Source organism: Panthera pardus, unplaced genomic scaffold, assembly GCF_024362965.1.
Source record: "Panthera pardus isolate Hobbes unplaced genomic scaffold, ASM2436296v1 HiC_scaffold_1, whole genome shotgun sequence".
In the NCBI taxonomy this organism is placed as follows: domain Eukaryota; kingdom Metazoa; phylum Chordata; class Mammalia; order Carnivora; family Felidae; genus Panthera; species Panthera pardus.
The window spans coordinates 80923315-80941725 of NW_026526654.1; the positions used below are offsets into that span (position 1 = coordinate 80923315).

The 18411-nt window shown below is 44.9% G+C and overlaps 2 long non-coding RNA genes across 2 annotated transcripts; both read right to left on the bottom strand.

Annotated features, from left to right (window-relative positions):
• Window positions 1-306: 306 nt before the first annotated feature.
• Window positions 307-1744, bottom strand: LOC109266082 (uncharacterized). The gene is made up of 3 exons (XR_002079536.2): window positions 1565-1744; window positions 1350-1454; window positions 307-1270 (listed from the first exon to the last, which is right to left on the bottom strand). It is a non-coding gene; the product is annotated as an uncharacterized LOC109266082 (long non-coding RNA).
• A 6663-nt stretch (window positions 1745-8407) lies between these two features.
• On the bottom strand, window positions 8408-16265 carry LOC109266083 (uncharacterized). Its single transcript, XR_002079537.2, has 3 exons — window positions 15927-16265; window positions 12444-12518; window positions 8408-9031 (listed from the first exon to the last, which is right to left on the bottom strand). It is a non-coding gene; the product is annotated as an uncharacterized LOC109266083 (long non-coding RNA).
• Between the last annotated feature and the right edge of the window lie 2146 nt (window positions 16266-18411).

An 18411-nucleotide genomic window follows, 5' to 3' on the forward strand; every position in this document is an offset into this window, starting at 1 on the left:
TTCAAGAAAGCATTTGGTGGAGAGATACAGTGTTCCCTATCTCTACCTCTAAATAGTCATCAAAATGTGCAGAGAATTGCTTCCAATATTCTAGAAGAGCCTAGTTGCCTAAATTACCATCAGGGAGCAACCAGGGTCCTCAGGGATGCTTTGACATATTTCCTTCTGGAAAATTCCCTTCATTGTCTTAGTGTCCTCCTCCAGCATAGATTTTGTATCAAAAAGATGCATCCCCCTCTTACATCCAAGCTGAATATAACTCACTTATTTTGGTTCATCTCCAAGTAGGTACAACCACAGACTTCACTTTGCTTTTCATCTAGAAAGATAACATTGTCAACTTCTATTAGACATTCTTCTTTATTAGTCCTTAAATCAGTTTACACATGTTGTCTCAATTCAATGATGATTGGGGAAAAGTTACATACTAACTTTCTAGTTTTCAGACCACAGTTAGGTGTCTTTCAAACCACCAAAGCCCTGCTGGTTTCCTGCACACCCCCCCCTGCCCCCCGCATTGCCCTAAAATGCTGGTTCTGCCCTTGCTTAGCTTTGGGAAGAAGCTCACCTTCTCCTGACAGGACCCTACATGGTGCCCGACCCCTCCTGAGTGAGGAGACAAGTGAACACAGGCAGGTCAAAAGCAGAACTTGGAATCACAAACTCATTACTTTGAGTGATTTTTGTCTTTTTTTACTTTGGATTCTTTTATATTCTCTGGTAGTTGAAAAGTTTTTGCCTCTTATCTTCCTCATGGAAAGTCAACAGGCCAGAATTGTGGAAATTCGACCAAAATCAGGTACAGCACATGAACAAGTGGAAAAGTGGCCTTGGAAAAAAAAATCACTAACACACAAAACAGACTAGCTTTTAGTTTGCTCATCCATATTTTGACTTATGTGATGTTTAAAATGTTTAGAAAGCTAAGCTCTTTTAAGAACGCAGATAAACATACCGGGTGATGAAGGAGCAGGTGCACAAGGCTTAGCTGGGAGCACATACATTCATGTAAAGTACGTCTCTCCTCAGTAGAAGTTTAAAGTCATTGGTAAAATGAAGGGCCAGAGAAAAAGAATGTAGGATTGTCACGCGCACCCTAGATCCCATCTCATTTGTTTCTTCTACCTTGACAACAAATGCCCAATCTTGCATCATTATGTTATGGGGAGCCTTGGTAGGAAGCAACTTGGCATGTTTCAGTGTGTGCAGACAATGTCCGTTGTTGTAGCTCCATATCTTCAGACAGCCGTCTCTGCCCCCAGTGACTAGCCTGGAAACAGTCTTCTGTTAGGAAATCATGTCAGAGAGCTCACTGCCTAATGGCTGAAGCTACTGGAGAAGACACATACCTTCTTCCACTGGAGTCAAAGGTCAGAATGTGATTCCAGCATTGCCATGAGCCCCAGTAAATCCAGAAACAGCCTTCCTGTTTCAAAGTCCCATACTTTTACCACCTGTATCTGGAAGTGGAAAAAAAATAGTGACCTTGAGATACTGGCTATCAAATTAAAGGGAATTTGCATTCAGAAGTCTAGTGCCACAGATATGTCAGATGAAAACTTACCCCGAAGGTATATTTACTTCCAATACAAGTTGGCTTACCTTGGTGTATTCATTTGCTGGGCTATATTATAAAATACCACAGAACAGGGGGATTAAACAATAGACATTTAGTTTTTCACAGCTCTTGGGGCTGGAAGTCCAAGATCAAATTGTTTGCAGGTTTGGTTTCTTTTGAGGCGTCTCTTCCCGGCTTGCAAATGGCCACCTTCTCATTGTGTCCTCACATGGTCTTTCCCCTGTGTATGCACACCCAGGGTTTCCTTATGTGTCCAAATTTTCTCTTGTTATACGGACACCAGTCAGATTGGCTCAGGACCCACCCTAATATCCTCATTTTAACTTAATCCCCTCTTTAAAGGCTCTATCTCCGCATGCAGTCACATTCTGAGCTGCTGGGATTGGGCCTTCAACATAGGAATATCCGGGAAACAAAATTCATCCCATAACACTCAGCGAGAAGATTAGAAAATTTAGAAATCTTTGGGTAAAAATCTCCTGACTACCTAGGCTCAGAGAAATAGGTGTGGATTGAATTTTGAGCAGCAAAATTTATTCAGCACCAAGGTGAAGCTGAGTGAGGAAGACAGCCTGTTTGGGGGGAAGGATATATCTTCTAAACCCTCAGCTTTCAGGTTTCACTCAGTCTAACTAGTTTGAGTCTTGGAGTGGCTTTCTTTCTGCCCCATTCCTTGAGCAACCTTTGAATGAGAATCATCTGTCAAGGGAGATAAATGTCAGCTTTCATGACTGGTTGAGGTAAGTGCCTACCCCAAGGAGGGCTTCCTCTGGGGCAGGCTTTCTGGAGCCTGTACCCAAAGGCATGGTGGCGTGGGAGGAGAAATGCTTGAGGACAACACTCTGTCTCAGAACCACTGAATGTTCCTATTAATCTTCCACTTTGTAAAAGAGGCTATTCCATCGACATAGAGAAATTTCCAGGTCTCCAACCCAGAAACCAGAAGGCATCCTCTCACTGGTGTTGATTTAAATGCCTAAGAGCAGGTTTTTAGTAATGTACACTTTGCTTCCTGCCCCTCTGTCCTTTTACAATGCCAGGGCTCGTGGGGGTGGGAAGGAGGGCGGGGCGTGTCTATAGCTCCGGAGCATCCATTTGTTCCCCTTAATATTGCAATAGACCCTTAGCGTTACTGGGTATTACTTTAATTATTCCAACCTTTGCAAACATCCCGAAGTTTCACAACATACGGTGACTTGTAATACGGTCAATGTCCAGAAAGGAATGTGGTACCTGTTGGCATGGAAGAATGAGCAGAGCGCGCTGAGTGGGGCAGATAGCCCGGGATTGACACAGAGCGGAGGCAACCTCCCTGTGGACCTGCCTTCTGGTTAAGTGGTTAAACAGCCACACATTCGCTTCCTTAAAAAGAAATTCCCCCAACACCACCACCTGCTACTGCCCGTTACGGTTACGGGAGTGAAAAGATTGAAGTGAGCAATTACAGTATCTTTAAAAATGACTTTAGGGTTCTATTTTTAGAATCAAGAAAAGTCTAGGGATGCCTGGGAGGCTCAGTTGGTTAAGCATCCAACTCTTGATCTCGGCTCAAGTCATGATCTCACGTTCATGGGATAGAGGCCTGTGTCGGGCTCTGTGCTGACAGTGCAGAGCCAGCTTGGGATTCTCCCTCTCCCTCTCTCTCTGGCTCTCCTCTCTCTCTCTCACTCTTAAAATAAATAAATAAAAACTTAAAAAATATATATAAAAAAGAATCCAAAAAAGTCTAAAGGTGCTACTTACACTTTTTAGGTGCATTTTGTAGAGGGAATTTCAAGCCTTAGCTGGGCCTAAGAACTTCTTTGCCCCAAGTGATTCTTGCTTTTGGAGTTCCCATTCAATTAAACATATTAAACTGCAACCACATCCCAAATTAAATATAATTTTGCTATTAAATGTTAAAATCTTTGTAAAATATCTACAGTTTTAAGCTCGGTTGATAAAAAAATTCATTATTCATAACAAGTAAACGTCCATATCACATATACCTGTATACGTGTAAGTTGCAGTTCCTATGTAACACATTGCAAACATTTAATTGAATATTTATTAGTTTACACTGTGCCATTTTCAAGCATTTTCAGAGGCATTGACAGTGGGTGATCCCTAGCACTTTGCTACGCAACTCAATGAGTAATGTGTGGCATAGAGGTATTCATAACTTCAGGATCGTGAAAATCTTGGGCTATGTTCTCTCCTTCACAAATAAAGACTGCAATGTGGCTTAGATGCTATGGATTTTGACAGTGGGCATAGATTTCACACAGATCTGCAGGATGAGCAAATACTCAGATCAATAATTCAATTCAGTAAGTGTCTGAGAGTTTTTTACCAGCATGTGCTTAATACAGTAAGAGTTGACAGAGTATTTATATCTCAATTCAACATCTCCTTACCACCCACAGCCAGGGAAGATATGCATATCAAAAGTAATGCTATTGAAGGAGGCTGACTGTTAGCACAGAATTAGGAGCCCAAATGCTAATGGAGCCCTTCATTCTGCCTGGATGTGGGAGGGATCTAGAAACTTTTCTCAGAGGAGTTGATATCCGAGTTGTACGTTGAAGAATAAGAAGGGTTTTGACAGATTAAGAGGAAAGAAGGGGGAAACATAGATGAGGTGCTAGTTGCCCTAACTGCCTGCTGAATTGTTAGAAAGGCAAGGCTCATGCCTGGGAAACAAAGCAGGACAGGTGAGGACTGAATCTACACCACATGGGAGGTAGTGACTGTGGGTGGTCAGAAAGAGGGAGATGCTTGTGTGAGTCCAGAGCAGTGAAGACACGTTTTGTGGAGGAGACAGGACTTGAGTTGGACCTTGAAGGGTTGCTAAGGTGTGTGTAGGAAAAGAGGAAGAAGCAGGAAATTCCAGGGTGGAGATGGGAAAAAGTTGGACAGAGCCAGGAACAGGCATGTACAGGATGCTGAGACCAGAAGGTTGGCGTCCTTGAAGTCGCAGGTGATTCTGAAAGATCTGGAGGACAAATGCTTCTTTATAAGTATGAACCCAAATTAGACAAGAACCCACCTTCTTTGAGATGAGTTGAGACTGAGTCATCATAAAAAAATTTTTGATCAACAGGCCAAGTAATCTGTTTCATTTAATACTTAATAAACCCATGGTGATGACTAATTTCTAGAGCAGGAACTGGCAAGAACACATGCAAAGACAACCGAGTCTCACTGGGAGAGAAGCCGAAGTGAGTATGAACACGAAGATGACACTACCAGACTGTGGTGCTCCCGAGGCTATAAATCCTAAAGACAGGGTGTGCCAGGCAATTGCAGGAAGAAGGAAAGAGGATGCTGCCAGATGGCCTGGGACACGGGCGTGTAATGCCAGAGCCTAGGCCAGTGGTTCATAAAGTGATTGAACTGATATTTAGGTGATTTCAGAACATTTAAAGTTGAGTGTAGTTGGGGTGTGTCCTCCCATTAGCTCAAGGGCAGGAGTACATGGATTATGGGATGTGTGCACTTCTCTACTCCCACTCTTTATGCAAGGAGCATTGGTTGTGTCCCTTCTGTGGGCCAGACACTGTGTCACGCATCCAGGACCGGGCCAGCATGATCCTCGAGAGCCCCAGTGAAAGAGGAAGTAGACATGGAATGCTCCATACCTTCATCCCCAGATTACACTATAGTAGAGTTCTATTAATCATCCTACACCATACAAGAGAACCACCATGAAATAATGCCATCCTTTAGTAGCAGATGGCCCTTCCAAAGAGCTCATACTACAAGCCACTGGGGCAACTGTGAGCTCTTCCAGTCAGCTTTCAAAGAAGAGTGTCCAAATAATACTTGATAAGTAGCAGAGTTGAAGAATTCTAGTAGAATTCTTAACTTCCAGGGACGACTGTCCCCGGAACACTCCGCTCAACTCCAAGGTGAGGACCATGGGGCTAGACTCACACTCACAAACACATCATTGCTAAAGAGAACCAAAGTTGATACTTACAGATGCTTCCGTGAAGCTGACCACTTGCCTGAAGGCCCGGTTGTAGCGGTAGCAAACCGCGGGCTCTTGGTGGGAAACCACCAGGGAAGGCTCCGAAGGAGACCTTACTCATGAAAAACAGAGAGAGGATGAGAACCTGAACCAAGTGTAGGACACGGATACCCGGGATGAGGCATCTATTGCCTTATGGAGAAAGGTTAAGAGGATAGAAATGGGTCTGTGACCTTGGACACGTTGTTTAACTGCTCAAAACTCTAACTTTCTTATCTCTTAAAAGGGGATAATGGCATCTACTTTAAAGGGCTGTTTTGAGAATTAGATGAGAAGATTCATATAATGTCCTTCCCAAAGACCCTCACATGGCATAATTGGTATTCAATGAGCAGCAGCCACTAATCATGAAAACTGACACCACATGTCTCCTCCTTGGGGCAGGAGGAATGTGATTTCATCTAACTATGGAGTGGACCTTCTTTGCTATTAATTTACACCTTCCCCCCCCCCCCCCGCAAATAAATACAAACTGTATTATCCCGTTCTGAATCTTCAAGCCTGAATAGCAGCACCTTTCATTCAAGCAGGGACAAGGCCCTGCGGGGTGCTTCCTATGGGCAACCAGGGGCCAAGGGCTTACCTGTGTCCTCCAGCCTTGCTCCGTGAGCAACCTCTGGGACAACAGCACATAGAACAGACACTTGTAGGGGTTAAGCAGTCCCACTGTTTAGCACTAATGTCCTCATCTGTAAAGGGGAATCTGGAATCCTTTGTAGAAATTTAGTGAGGAGTGGGGGTGCCTGGGTGGCTCAGTTGGTTAAGCACCTGACTCTAATTTTGGCTCAGGTCATGATCTTATGGTTCATGAGTTTGAGCCCTGCATCAGCTCTGTGCTGGCAGTGTGGAGCCTGCTTGGTACTCTCTCTCTCTCTCTCTCTCTCAAAGTAAATAAATAAACTTTAAAAAAAAAGAAATTTTGTGAGGAGTGAGGAAAAGGATGTAAAATGTCTGGAGAAGCCTGGCATACAGTGAACACTCAATAAATGAATGTTGGTTCCCTGTACCACTGCTGCTCTGCCTTCTCTCTTGATTGTCCCTCCAATGCCCGGGTTCCAAGGCTGGGCCACTAGAAGAGGTTCAGTGGGTATGAAACCTCCAACTTAGTGCCAGACTATTCCCAGTGTGTGGAATCCTTTCCAAGGAAAAATAACATTTGACAGAAGGACGATTTGCACTTTCCCATGAATGGTCTCTGGACTCCTGTGATGCCAGAGTCTTGCCTGTGGGGGAGGAGGAGGGAAGGGTGTGTGGGGCACAGTCCCAGAGAGAAAGCGCCGGACCTGTAGCCAGAGCCTACTTGCTTTACCTACATCCCTTCCCCAACGCGGGGTGGAAGGCGCTGAGTCTCCCCGCTTCGCGGGTGGAACCACCAGAAGGCTGAGAAGGACCAGGTCACTTGATCAAGATCACAAAGCTCTCAAGCGACAGAGCAGGGACCGGCAGACATTATCTGGCACCTAAGTGTTGGCGCTAGAGACTGAGTCTGTTTTTGCCACGAGGTGGAATTTCAGTCTCTTCGCTTAAAAAAAAAAAATCCAACAGGCTGTTTTTCTACACACTGATACCATGTAGAACAAACAGCCGCCTGATTGATGGAAGTCCCGCTTTTCAGCCAGTTGCTCTGGCATCTTGAGCAAAGCGCCTGCTCTCCCAGGCCTGGCTGTGACGACGACCGGGTGGGAGTTCTGCCAGGCGCTCTGGATCCACGGGAGACTTCCCTGTGGCCTCAGGGGGGCAAATTAGGAAGGGTGGGTACAGACACGGGCAGCGGCCATACACACTGGACTTTTCAGTAGAGTGTTTGTGCTGTGAAATCTGATCGCTTTTCTGTAGAGTTAATTCTTGATCTGTGGTTTAGTCACTGAACACAATAAAGGTTCTTCCTAGACATATGTTCACAAATCAAAAAAACAGAACACTTTTCGAGACCGTATGCCATCATTTTTGGCTCAGGAAATCCATTCGCCATTTTCATATAGATGGGATGTGACACCTGCAAACCGCAGTAGCCAGCCTAAACCTTCCCTGCCTCCTTTCCTTGGTTTTCAAAGACTGCAGATTTGGGATTCGGAATCCTGCTGAACACCGAGGGGGAAACTGCAAGCAGAGAATGAGGGATGTATTCCTGGGTGGTGGGGTGGGGGGAATAGCCAGGGGCCAGGTTGGAACCACGAGAAGGCTCTAATGATGTTCCGACGGCCCGTCACTTCTCAAAGCACCGGCAGTGCACCTGGCCAGCCCTGCTGAGCCCGGGGAAGAGGTCTGATCTACCTCGAGACAACTGGGCCCAAGGAAGCTCTCTACCCCCGACACGTGCCTCTTAGGAGCATCTGAGAGAAGCCTCCCTGCGGGCCCTGGAGAAGGAAGACTAGACAATGTGCTTCCCATTGTCTACTTAAAAAATAATAATAAGCACTGAGCTCTCCTTCCCCTTCGAAATCTCAGACAGACTTTTGCCCTTGCAGTGGGAGGAGCACCACACAGGGAGGAGGCTGGGTGCCAGGCATCCGGAGAGGCGGTCTAGCCCCGGCTCTGCTCCAGACTCCCAATTCATTCCCTTCTCCCGGCCTCCGTCGCTCATCTGTAAAACTGCGGCCTTGTGCTAGGTGACTCGTGGGTCTCCGGGAGGCGGGACTTAAACTCTTCAGGAAGACCAGGCAGTCTCAGCCTAGGCAGGCCAGGGGCGGGCCCTGGAGGGGACATTCGGCGCTAAGGGGAGGATTGTGTGAGTGACCTCCCTGACCGTGGAAAGGGCAGCCGGCACCCACTTTCCTGGCCGAGGAGGAAATGACAGGTGGCCTGGCAAAGGAGTGCCGAGGCAACCGAGGCGGCCTCATTTGTAGAGGAATCAGGGAGACAAGTCTTCAAGGCATTTAAGGGCCCTGGGCAGGAGAAGCCTGCTAGGGGATCCTCCATAAGGACCCGTCTCATCACCTGGGACTGAATGGCTACCCTGCTGTAGGGATGGGTTTCTCAGATGTGGGCCTCCAGGGCTTCCTGGACAATTTCCTATAGACATAGAGCCAGTGGGTCGATAAGGGCTCGAGAGGTAAATTCCAGACTTGTGGATAACATAGGGAGGTGGTGCTGGAGTGATTAATGGGAGCTGTTAAAGGGAGTTCACCAAACACATAGTGCAAGATAAAGATGTGGGGCATAGAGCTGAGGAGGTCACCCAGAGGCCTTAACTGTGGATCGTGATATAAAAGGTTGCAGGCAGCTGCACTGGGCTCGCCATGCCCTCTAGACAGCTGACGGCTTGGGGCCAAGAGGGTAACCTCATACCTGAGTCGCAGGTGCAGGGGTGCGATTGTGTTGGTGGCCACACGCAGGGCTCTGGGGTGGGGGAGATAGAGGCAGGCCGCGCCCTCCCCCTGGATACCACTGGCTTTGGAGGAGGCCGTAAAAGAGCGGCTGTCTGTTTCCAGATCCCAGATCTGAGGAGGAAATGAGGAAAAAGTCACCGGAGGTCGTGAACCGGCTGCTTTGCTGTTTGTCTGAAGCCGTCACCTGGGGCAGGGGTCTGGTCAGGACTGATGGAAGTTTACACGCTGCCCTGCCCCCACTCACCAAAAGGAAAAAGGGTGAAAGGGGCTTCTTGTCCCCTGTTGTTTATAAAGGAAGCAGAAAGCGGGGCCCTTGTCCCTGAGCCCCTCTGCCATGCTGAAGCTGCCCACGGAGCAGGGATGCCAGAGGCCAAGCCACCATAGGAGCGGCCAGTGGCTTCTCTTCCCGTGGACCGGCTGAAAGCAGGAGCTCGACATCGTGGGTCAGATTTGGGCACAGAGCTACCCCCATCTCCCAGATACGTTCCCATTTCTTAACGCAGTTCTTCCATACCAGCCACTGGGGAGATATTTGGAGCACTCAGGGAACAGACCTCAGCGTGGTTATTGGTTAAGGGCATGGAGGTCCAGAACCCCCCTGCCTGGGGTGGCCTTGGGCAAATTACCACTCTCCCTTTCCCTCAGTTTCTTCATCTGTAAAATAGGGAGACTAATAATAGTGCCTATCTTATAGGACTTTAAAGTCTTAGGACTTCTTAAATATTAACAAAAACAGCTCATGGCTAGAATCTCATGGATCATGGCTAGGCCACAGTATAATGGTATGTGATTAGAACGCTAATATTATTGTTAATCCTTTATTACGATTATTGCATAAAGTCATGCCACGGCTCTTGTGTTATTTTAAGGTGATCTGATGAGAGCTTCAAGGGAGGGCTCACTCCCTGGGGAGGAGCAGATGGGCCAAGTGCAAAACTGGGAAGACAGAATCATCACGAAGGCAGCTGTTGCTTAGTGGGCTGGCATGCGCCAGGCATTGTGTTAAATGCTTTCCATGCGTCGTTTCATCTACTCTTTGTTAGGGGCTGAGTTGCGTCCCCCCAGAATTCGTATGTTGAACAACCCCCAGTATTTCAGAATGTGCCCTCATTTGGAAATAGGGCTGGAGTCTGGCGCAATGAGCAGAGATAAAGTCACGCCTCAGACAATTTGACTGCCGTCCTTGTAAGAAGGGGGAATTTGGAGAGAGATGCACCGAAGGGGAGAGTGTCATGTAAGATGAAGGCAAGTATCAGGGTGATGCTTCTATGAGGCAAAAACGCCAAAAGTTGCCAGCGAACCCCCAGCAGCGAGGAGGGAGGCAGTCTCTCCCTTCAGTCTCGGAAGGGACCAGACCTGCTAATACCTTGATTTTAGACTTCCGGCCTCTAGAACTGCGAGACGAACCTTTCCATTCTTCAAGCCACCCAGCTTGAGGTATTTTGTCACAAACTAATTCCATCCGAAACCAACTTTGGGAGGTGGGTATAATCCACCGGGTTCCGGCGAGGTTCAGTGACTCTCCTGACGCAGACCTAGTGAGCCGCTAAAGTAGGAAAGAGCCCATCTTAGGCTCATCTCCCACCAGAGCTGCGCTGGAAAATCTGAGGACTAAGCTGGGTGGGATGTACTTGGATGGGGCTTCTTTCCCCCACTTTGAGACTCCAGGAAGCAAATCAGCTATCAGGAAATTTGAAGCCTTTACCCCTTAAGCCAGACTCTTATTTGTTGTATTTATACTGTTAGTTTTCCTTAGTTCTCCCCAGCAGGTAGCAAACTCACTTTGAAAGTTCTAGCCTGCTTTTTTAGCTGTGATTTTTAGGTCATGGCATGAAAGGCAGGAAGCAATACACTTTGGGAGGTCAGTCTCGGGGTGACAATAGTGATCAAAGTAAAATAATCCCATGGAAAAGATGATCTCAGGCCCTTCTTGTTCAAGGGATGTCCCCCCTTCCTTTCTGGAGAACTAAATTGTTTGAAAACGCTCATTTTCCTGGATAAAAGGTAACACACAGTCACTTAAACCACAATAGGAATCCATTTATCTAGTAATTTCTTCTTACTTCATGAGATAATGTTACTGAGAGAGAGAAGGTTTTGATGAGGACAAAAATAAGGTAATTCTGGAGCCTGGCAGAGGGATCTTAGTTGGAATGCCATAGAGGGACCCCTACAAGGTCTGTGAAAGGGAAAGGTAGGAAGGAATTTTTCACACTGCTGTTGTCATTGATTCAGCAAGTTGGCATTAAATCCCCAAAGTAAAAGTAGCTACAACAAATTCGTATCACTGACCTATCCATGGTCTGTCCAGCACCCTCCTGTCTTCTGTTAGGAAAACTGCCTCTCTGATTATAAGCAGTAGACATGGGACGGACCCAAACCTGGTCAATCTGTGTCTTCCCTTAGATTTTTCTGTCTAGAGCTGATAGTGAATCTGGAATTGGGTTGTGGGTTTAGACTGGCCATCAATGGTCCCAGCCATTTGGAAGGAGAAAACCTTTCTGCAGTAGGAGTCAATATCAGTGTGCACCAAGGAGCAGAAATTCGTAGCGCAGGCAGAAAGTGTAGAAATAACAGTGCCGTGTTTGAACCCAGCTGCCTGTGAGGCCACCTGTCTGATGATCAGGTTTCAATAACCGATAAATTCTCCCTTTTTAGCTTAAACTGTTTGAATTAGATTTTTGTCTCTTTGGCCTAAAAGAGTCTTAACTGGTAAAACTACTCTATGGTGAGCACAGTTCATACCTTATCTTTTATGAGCACAACTAACCTACGAGGTGGGTCATTTTGCAGAAGAGTGACCAATGACCAAGAGAATTAAGAGTGACCAATGTCCAAGAGAATTAAGAGTGACCAAAGTCCAAGAGAATTAAGAGTGACCAAAGTCCAAGAGAATTAAGAGTGACCAATGACCAAGAGAATTAAGAGTGACCAATGTCCAAGAGAATTAAGAGTGACCAAAGTCCAAGAGAATTAAGAGTGACCAATGTCCAAGAGAATTGAGAGTGACCAATGTCCAAGAGAATTAAGAGTGACCAATGTCCAAGAGTTTAGCAAGATTGAATCCTTCACCCAAGGTCACTGAGTTTCTGGTAGTTTCAGAGTTTAAACTCAAGTCTGTATTTCTCCAAAGCATTCTGTACCCCACCCCCAAATGCACACTTCTCTGTCCACACTGGAAAGGTGTTTCTGGGGAATGGCCACCAAAATAAGGCATTTCCTGGTTTCCCTTCCACCAGAGTTATGAACTTCACAGTAGAGTCTGAAAGAAAGTGATGGGTCATTTATGGCTGGGGTTTTAAGAGGCAGATATGTGTTATCTGCTCTCATGCCCATCGCCCCAGGATGAAGAAGACTCTGGGAGTCTAGGACCCCACATGAAGACAGCCTAGTTCTTGAATGGGAGAAAAATGCCCCTCACTAGGAGCACTGGCCTTGGGTTATGAAAACAAACAGGAATAACCTTCTGTTGTCTCAACCTCTAGAAAATATGGGGTTTATTTGTTACAGTGGCAAGCCTTACCTCAGCTGATACACCGTGCTATCTTCCTTCCAAGAAATAACTTTCTTTCAAGAAATAACTTTTCTGTACTGATTCCTGTTAACACAAAACAGCCGTCTTTGTGGTGTGCAATGTTAAATTCACAGAAAATAACAAGTGAAAACAGAAAACCGAACCTGTCACTTTACTCTCCTTTAGAGTAATGCCAGAAACCAGCAGACTCCTGAAACGTTCCATGTGTCCCCATGATTTAGAGAAGTGAAATATTTGGGCTGAAAAATCAATTCAAAGAACGAAGACCATCTGATCAGGCATGCTAGAAATTTAGCTGTTTGGTTCCTGGTTGATTACTTTTTATTTGATAGGAATAATGTATTCTGAAATAAATTACACACCATATTTCCAAGATAGGATTTCAATATATTTTAAACACATTTTGGGAAGTGATTCAATATGCCTGAATCATCACAGGCAAGATGCTAATCTTGTAATCATGATTTTAGATTGGAAGAAAATGGAGAGGCACTAGGAAAAGAAAATAGGATAGGAGACGTGTTCTTACATACAGAATTATGATTATCTGATGGTGCCAAGTTTTGAGGAAAAAAAGCTCATTAAAAATATGAAGTCTCCAACTTTGTGGCTTTGAGGATGCCTTTGGATGGATTTGATTTTCAAAATAAATCAAAAACTGAAGTCCATAGGTTTTACCATTTTAATCACATTTTCTTGGAGGACTGAATTGAGTTTGGGTCCTGGTTGCATCACGACCTGTGATGTCAACAATTAATTTTATGTAAAATGTCCTCATTGGTGCCATGAGATGGACTCTAAGCTCACTATACAGGAGCCATATTGGATCCTATAAACATGGCAGCGTCCCTGTGCTCAGTCTTTGAGGCTTTTCTCCCCATTGCCCACTCTTGTTCTCTTCTCTATTTCATCCACTCCATGGCTTAAAATTTCATCTAAATGCTAATGAATTCCAAATTTATATCTCCAGTTCTGACATCGCCCATCAACTCAGGATGACTCTATCCAACACATCTACTACTGAGCTCCTGGTCAGGCTCCTTCTACCCACTATCTGCCCTGTCTCAGTTGGGTGGAGCCCAAAGCCTTGGTGTCCCCCTTGACTCCTCTTTCTCTCTCCTCTCCCCCTCCTTTAAAAAAAATAACGGTTTTATTGAGATCTAATTTACATCACACAAAATTCACATTTTTAAAGTGTATAATACAGGGGTTTTTCGCATATTCACAGAGTTGTGCAACCATCAGCATTGTTTCATTTCAAAAAATTTTCATTACTTCGAAAAGAACCCCCATACCCATTAGCGGCCACTCCCTATCCCTCCACCCTCCTCCCTGCAACTACTAAACAAGTTTCTGTCCCTGTGGATTTGCCAATTCTGGACATTTCATATAAATGGGATCATCCAATACATGGCCTTCTGTGACTGGCTTTCACTTAACATAAACTTTTCAAGTTTCATCCATGTTGTAACACATATTAGTACTTCATTTCTTTTTGTTTCTGAGGAAAAGTTCATCGTAATGATATGCCACATCTTGTTTATCCACTTATTAGTTCATGGGTATTTGGGTTATTTCTACTCTCTGGCTTTTATGAATAATGTTGCCCTGAATATTCATATGTAAGTGTGTGAACATAAGTTTCCAATTTTCCTGGGTATAAATCTAGGAGTAGAATTGGTGCGTCATAAGATAACTCTATGGCTAATGTTTGAAGAACTGCCAAAATGTTTTCCAAAGTGGCTGCACCATTTTAAATTCCCACTAACAATGTATGGAGGGCTCTGATTTCCCTGCATCCTTGCCAACGCTTGTTATTATCTATATTTTTATTTTAGCCATCTTAATGGGTATGAAGTGGTAACTCACGGTGGTTTTGTTTTGCATTTCCCTAATGACTAATGATGTGAAGCATCTTGTCATGTGTTTATTGGCCATTTGAATATTTCTTTGAGGAAATTTCTATTCAAGTCCTTTGCCCATTTTTAAATCAAGCCATTTGTGTTTTTATTATTGAGCATACAGATTTTTTGGTATTCTACGTGCAAGTCCCTTGTTAGATGTGTGATCGGCAAAATTCTTTCCCATTCTGTAGGCGGTCTAATCATTTTCTTAATGGTGTCTTCTGAAGTTTTTAATTTTGATGGCGTCCAACTCATTTATTTTCTCCTTCTTTCTGTCTCTTGTGTTTTTGATATCATATCTAAGAAATCATTCCCTAGTCCAAGGTCATGAGGACTTACTCCTATGTTTTCTCCCAAGAGTTTTGAAATTATAGCTCTTTTTACATTAGGTCTATGGCCTATTCTGAGTTAACTTTTATATATGGTGTGCGCTTAGGGATTAAACTCCTAGATTGAGGTGTCGGCAGGTTTGCTTTCTTCTGAGGGCTTGCTCCTCGGCTTGCAGATGCCCACCTTCTTGTGGTGTCTTCCCATGGTTGCTCTTCCTCTAAGTGTGCTGATTTCCTCTTCTTAGAAGGACACCCAGCATATTGGATTAGGGCCCACCAATATAGCCTCACGTAACTTCAATTACTTCTTTATAGGCCCCGTCTCCAGACATACTCACATTGTAAGGCACTGGTGGTTAAGACCTCAACGTGTAGATTTTGAGGGGATATGATTCAGCCCAGAGCATCTGTAAATCATTTATTATGTGAGTGGTCAGTGAACTGGTTTATGTGTCTATACTGACCAGTCATACTGACTTGCCTGAGGCTCCAGGAGTTCTTTGACTCAGACTGCTCTAAACTCCCACCCTCTGGCCCCATGAGAGTAAAAAAAAAAAGGGATGAAATCATGAAAACTTTTCATATTCTTTGGAAAAGCATACGAAATGATGGAAAAAGCAAATCAGTGAACTTTCTTTCTTTCTTTCTTTCTTTCTTTCGGTAGAAAAGCAACGCATTACAAAGATCACAGGGGCAACTGAATTTTAGAGGTAGATAGGACCCTAGGTATACAAGTACAAAAAGAGGTGTGAAGGCAAACAAAATGAAAATGGTAATATCACTGCTTCTAAAGGACTCTAAGTGTTTAAATCCTAAGCCTTACAGACAACATTTCAGAAAAGGCCCACCTGCCCTGTGTGTATCGCACAATAAGATGACCAATAGTAGCAAGGGACTGCTGCCTCCCCCGTGTCCCCATTCTGTCCCCTGCTCCTCCTCTCCAACCTCCAACATACATTCTCCCGGGGGAATCAGGGCAGCATGCAAACGGGGGCTGAAATGCCATAAGGTTTACTCATCCCAACAAAACACCAGGTATAGAAAATTTTCTAAGAGACTACCCTTCCATTGCCCACGTATCCTCTTTTTCCAAAACAAATCCTGCTAATGTAACTACCATTTGAGTATCTGCTAATGCAGAGGCCTCTAAAGCTGAAGAGGGGAAAGAAAACAGGAAAAGAACACATTCTCTATCTGAAACTGTTGGACAATGTATCAAAACATAAAAGGGCAAAGACCTTAATAGTGTTGTCCGAGGACCTGGAAGATATTTCATTATCCTCAGCAGATGCATGGATGTCGATCACTGGAGCTGTGTGGCTTTTCAGCGTACCTGTTGGTTTTCTAGAATGAAAAAAGAACAGATGAACACCAAGCAGTTCTAAGCGCTGTTTCTAAATAAAAATGCAAGACTAAACTTGGTCCGGATCTGGCAGTTCTATTCAGCCTGGAGGAGGGTTACGTCTCCTTCTGAAATCACGCAAGTATATATCTTGTGTGATAAAAGGACTGAAGCAAATAATACCCAGTTACAGCAACACAACTCAGTGCGAGTTGAAGCCCTGGGCTTTGTTTCACCAACTGCTGACAACATCACTATAAAAGGAATAACGAGGAATGGCACAGGGTGGGGCTGGAATAGATCCTGTGGCAAGTTGTTGCTTTATGCAGGCCAGAGTTAAAAGTATTCAGCTCTAGGGGGAATGTCTTTTTGATATAAGTTTATTTCAAGGAACTCTGAGGGATCAAGGTGTCCTCAGGGTCGCAGGGCTGGGTGTGTAGTGAAAGGGTGGGAGGTTGGGAGAAGGGAGGCAGGGCTGAAATGGAAGGGGAGAGCACACTATCGTTTTATAACCAAGTCCCTGGAAGGTAAGTGGATTGTTCCACGTCAGCAGACAAATGGGCGCCTAAGGTAATAGAAGTGGGTAGAAAATCATTTTTCTTTCTCTCTGATTAGGCATCTGACCTTGTGCTGGGCGCTATACGTGGATGACCCCATCAGTAATCTTTATTACTGCTGGAGGGGTAGGTACTCTTGGGATCATCATTATCGAGGAGGAAACCAGCAGAACCCCTTGAGCAGGATCACTTGGCTACCAAGTGACAGGGACAGAATCAGATCCCTCATGCCCACCTGCTCCTAGCGCTGCCTCCACCACTGCCTGTTGTTGCTGAGGGGCATGGGTCACCTTTCAGATCCTCCACTGACGCCTGATACAGAGGCTCGGGGAGGAAGCTTGGCGCGCCCTAGAGGACCTGTTCTTGTCCCCAAATCCCCACCATTAATGCACGAGAAGACTCCTCCCTATTTTCCACTCCCCTTCCATCTTCAACACTTACCAGTGGGAATGACATAGGCTTTTAGAATCAGCCAAAATGCATTTGAACCCAATTCCGGTGTTATTTCCAAAAAGTTAAACTCCTCTGAGCTTCCATGTTACCCCGTTGGTAAATGGAGCCAGGGAGTGGCTGGGGCGCCTGGGTGGCTCAGTTGGTTAAGCATCCAACTCTTGGTCTTGGCTCAGGTCATGATCTCGCAGTTCGTGAGTTTGAGCTCCACATTAGGCTCTCTGCTCTCAGCACAGAGCAAGCTTCAGATCCTCTCTCTCTCTCTCTCTCTCTGCCTCGCTCAAAATAAATAAACTTAGAAAAACGGGCCCAATGATTTGCTTATTAATCCCCAAGAATGAGTCTCTAGTGGCCACAAACAGGAGTTTCCCAGGCTGTGTGCGTGCGAGATCAATGTCAGGCAGGGGTTCTTAAATTATCCTAAAGGGGAATTGGAGATCCCCTGTCCTGCTCTCAGGTACTTTACTAGATCAATGGCACTCTTGGTTGGAGAAAGAAAACAAACTCACCCAGGCAGATAAGGATTCCAGACTCGAATGATTTGATCCATCCCACCTGTCAGCAGCAAGTTCTTTCTCTTACAGAATGAAAATGCCTTGACTCCTCTGTAGATGTGAAAAACGGTTTGATCACATTCTGCTCGCCTTTGGGGCAAACCAAGGAACGCTTGGTGTCTTCTTGCCTCAACATCTTTTCTAACATCCCTTATCCTTTCATCTTTTGCTTGACATTTGTTGTTCCCATAGTATGACCTAAAAATATTCACAGAAAAACAAAACACAGCCTCTTAATACGATCAATTTTCTGACAAGTTGCTGATTTTGAAAGTCCCGCTTTTGCTTCCAGTGAGGACTACTTTTTTCTTCCTCTTTCACCCTCTGGTGTTACACCATGGATCATCTGAAGAATGAAAATGATTTCTGTAAGAACGTCAAGATTCATTTCCCCTCCTTCTCTAGAGAGAGACAAGAAGGGTCACCTGGAGGAAGGAGGAAGCGTGAAGAAGGCCAACTCGTTCTGAGGTGGGTAACCCAGCTTTTAATAAATCTCTGCTGAGCACCAGGCAGTATGCCAGGGTCTCGCCATCCATGATTTTATTTGAAACTCACAGAAACTCAGTGAGGCAAGCACCTTTACCTCCAGGGTACAGATAAGAAAACTTACACCTTTGGGATGTTAAGAAACTTGTCATTAAGAAAGCAATGAAACCAACATCTTAAACCCTAAATCAGAGCTCATTAAGGCAACCTACCCGTTTCATCCACCAACCAGCCAACTTTTTCCTACAATTATTTTGACATATTTTTAGTCAAATGACTTTTTGGCTTATGAATCTACTAAACAGTAAAATCAAAATAGTAGCATCATCCAGAA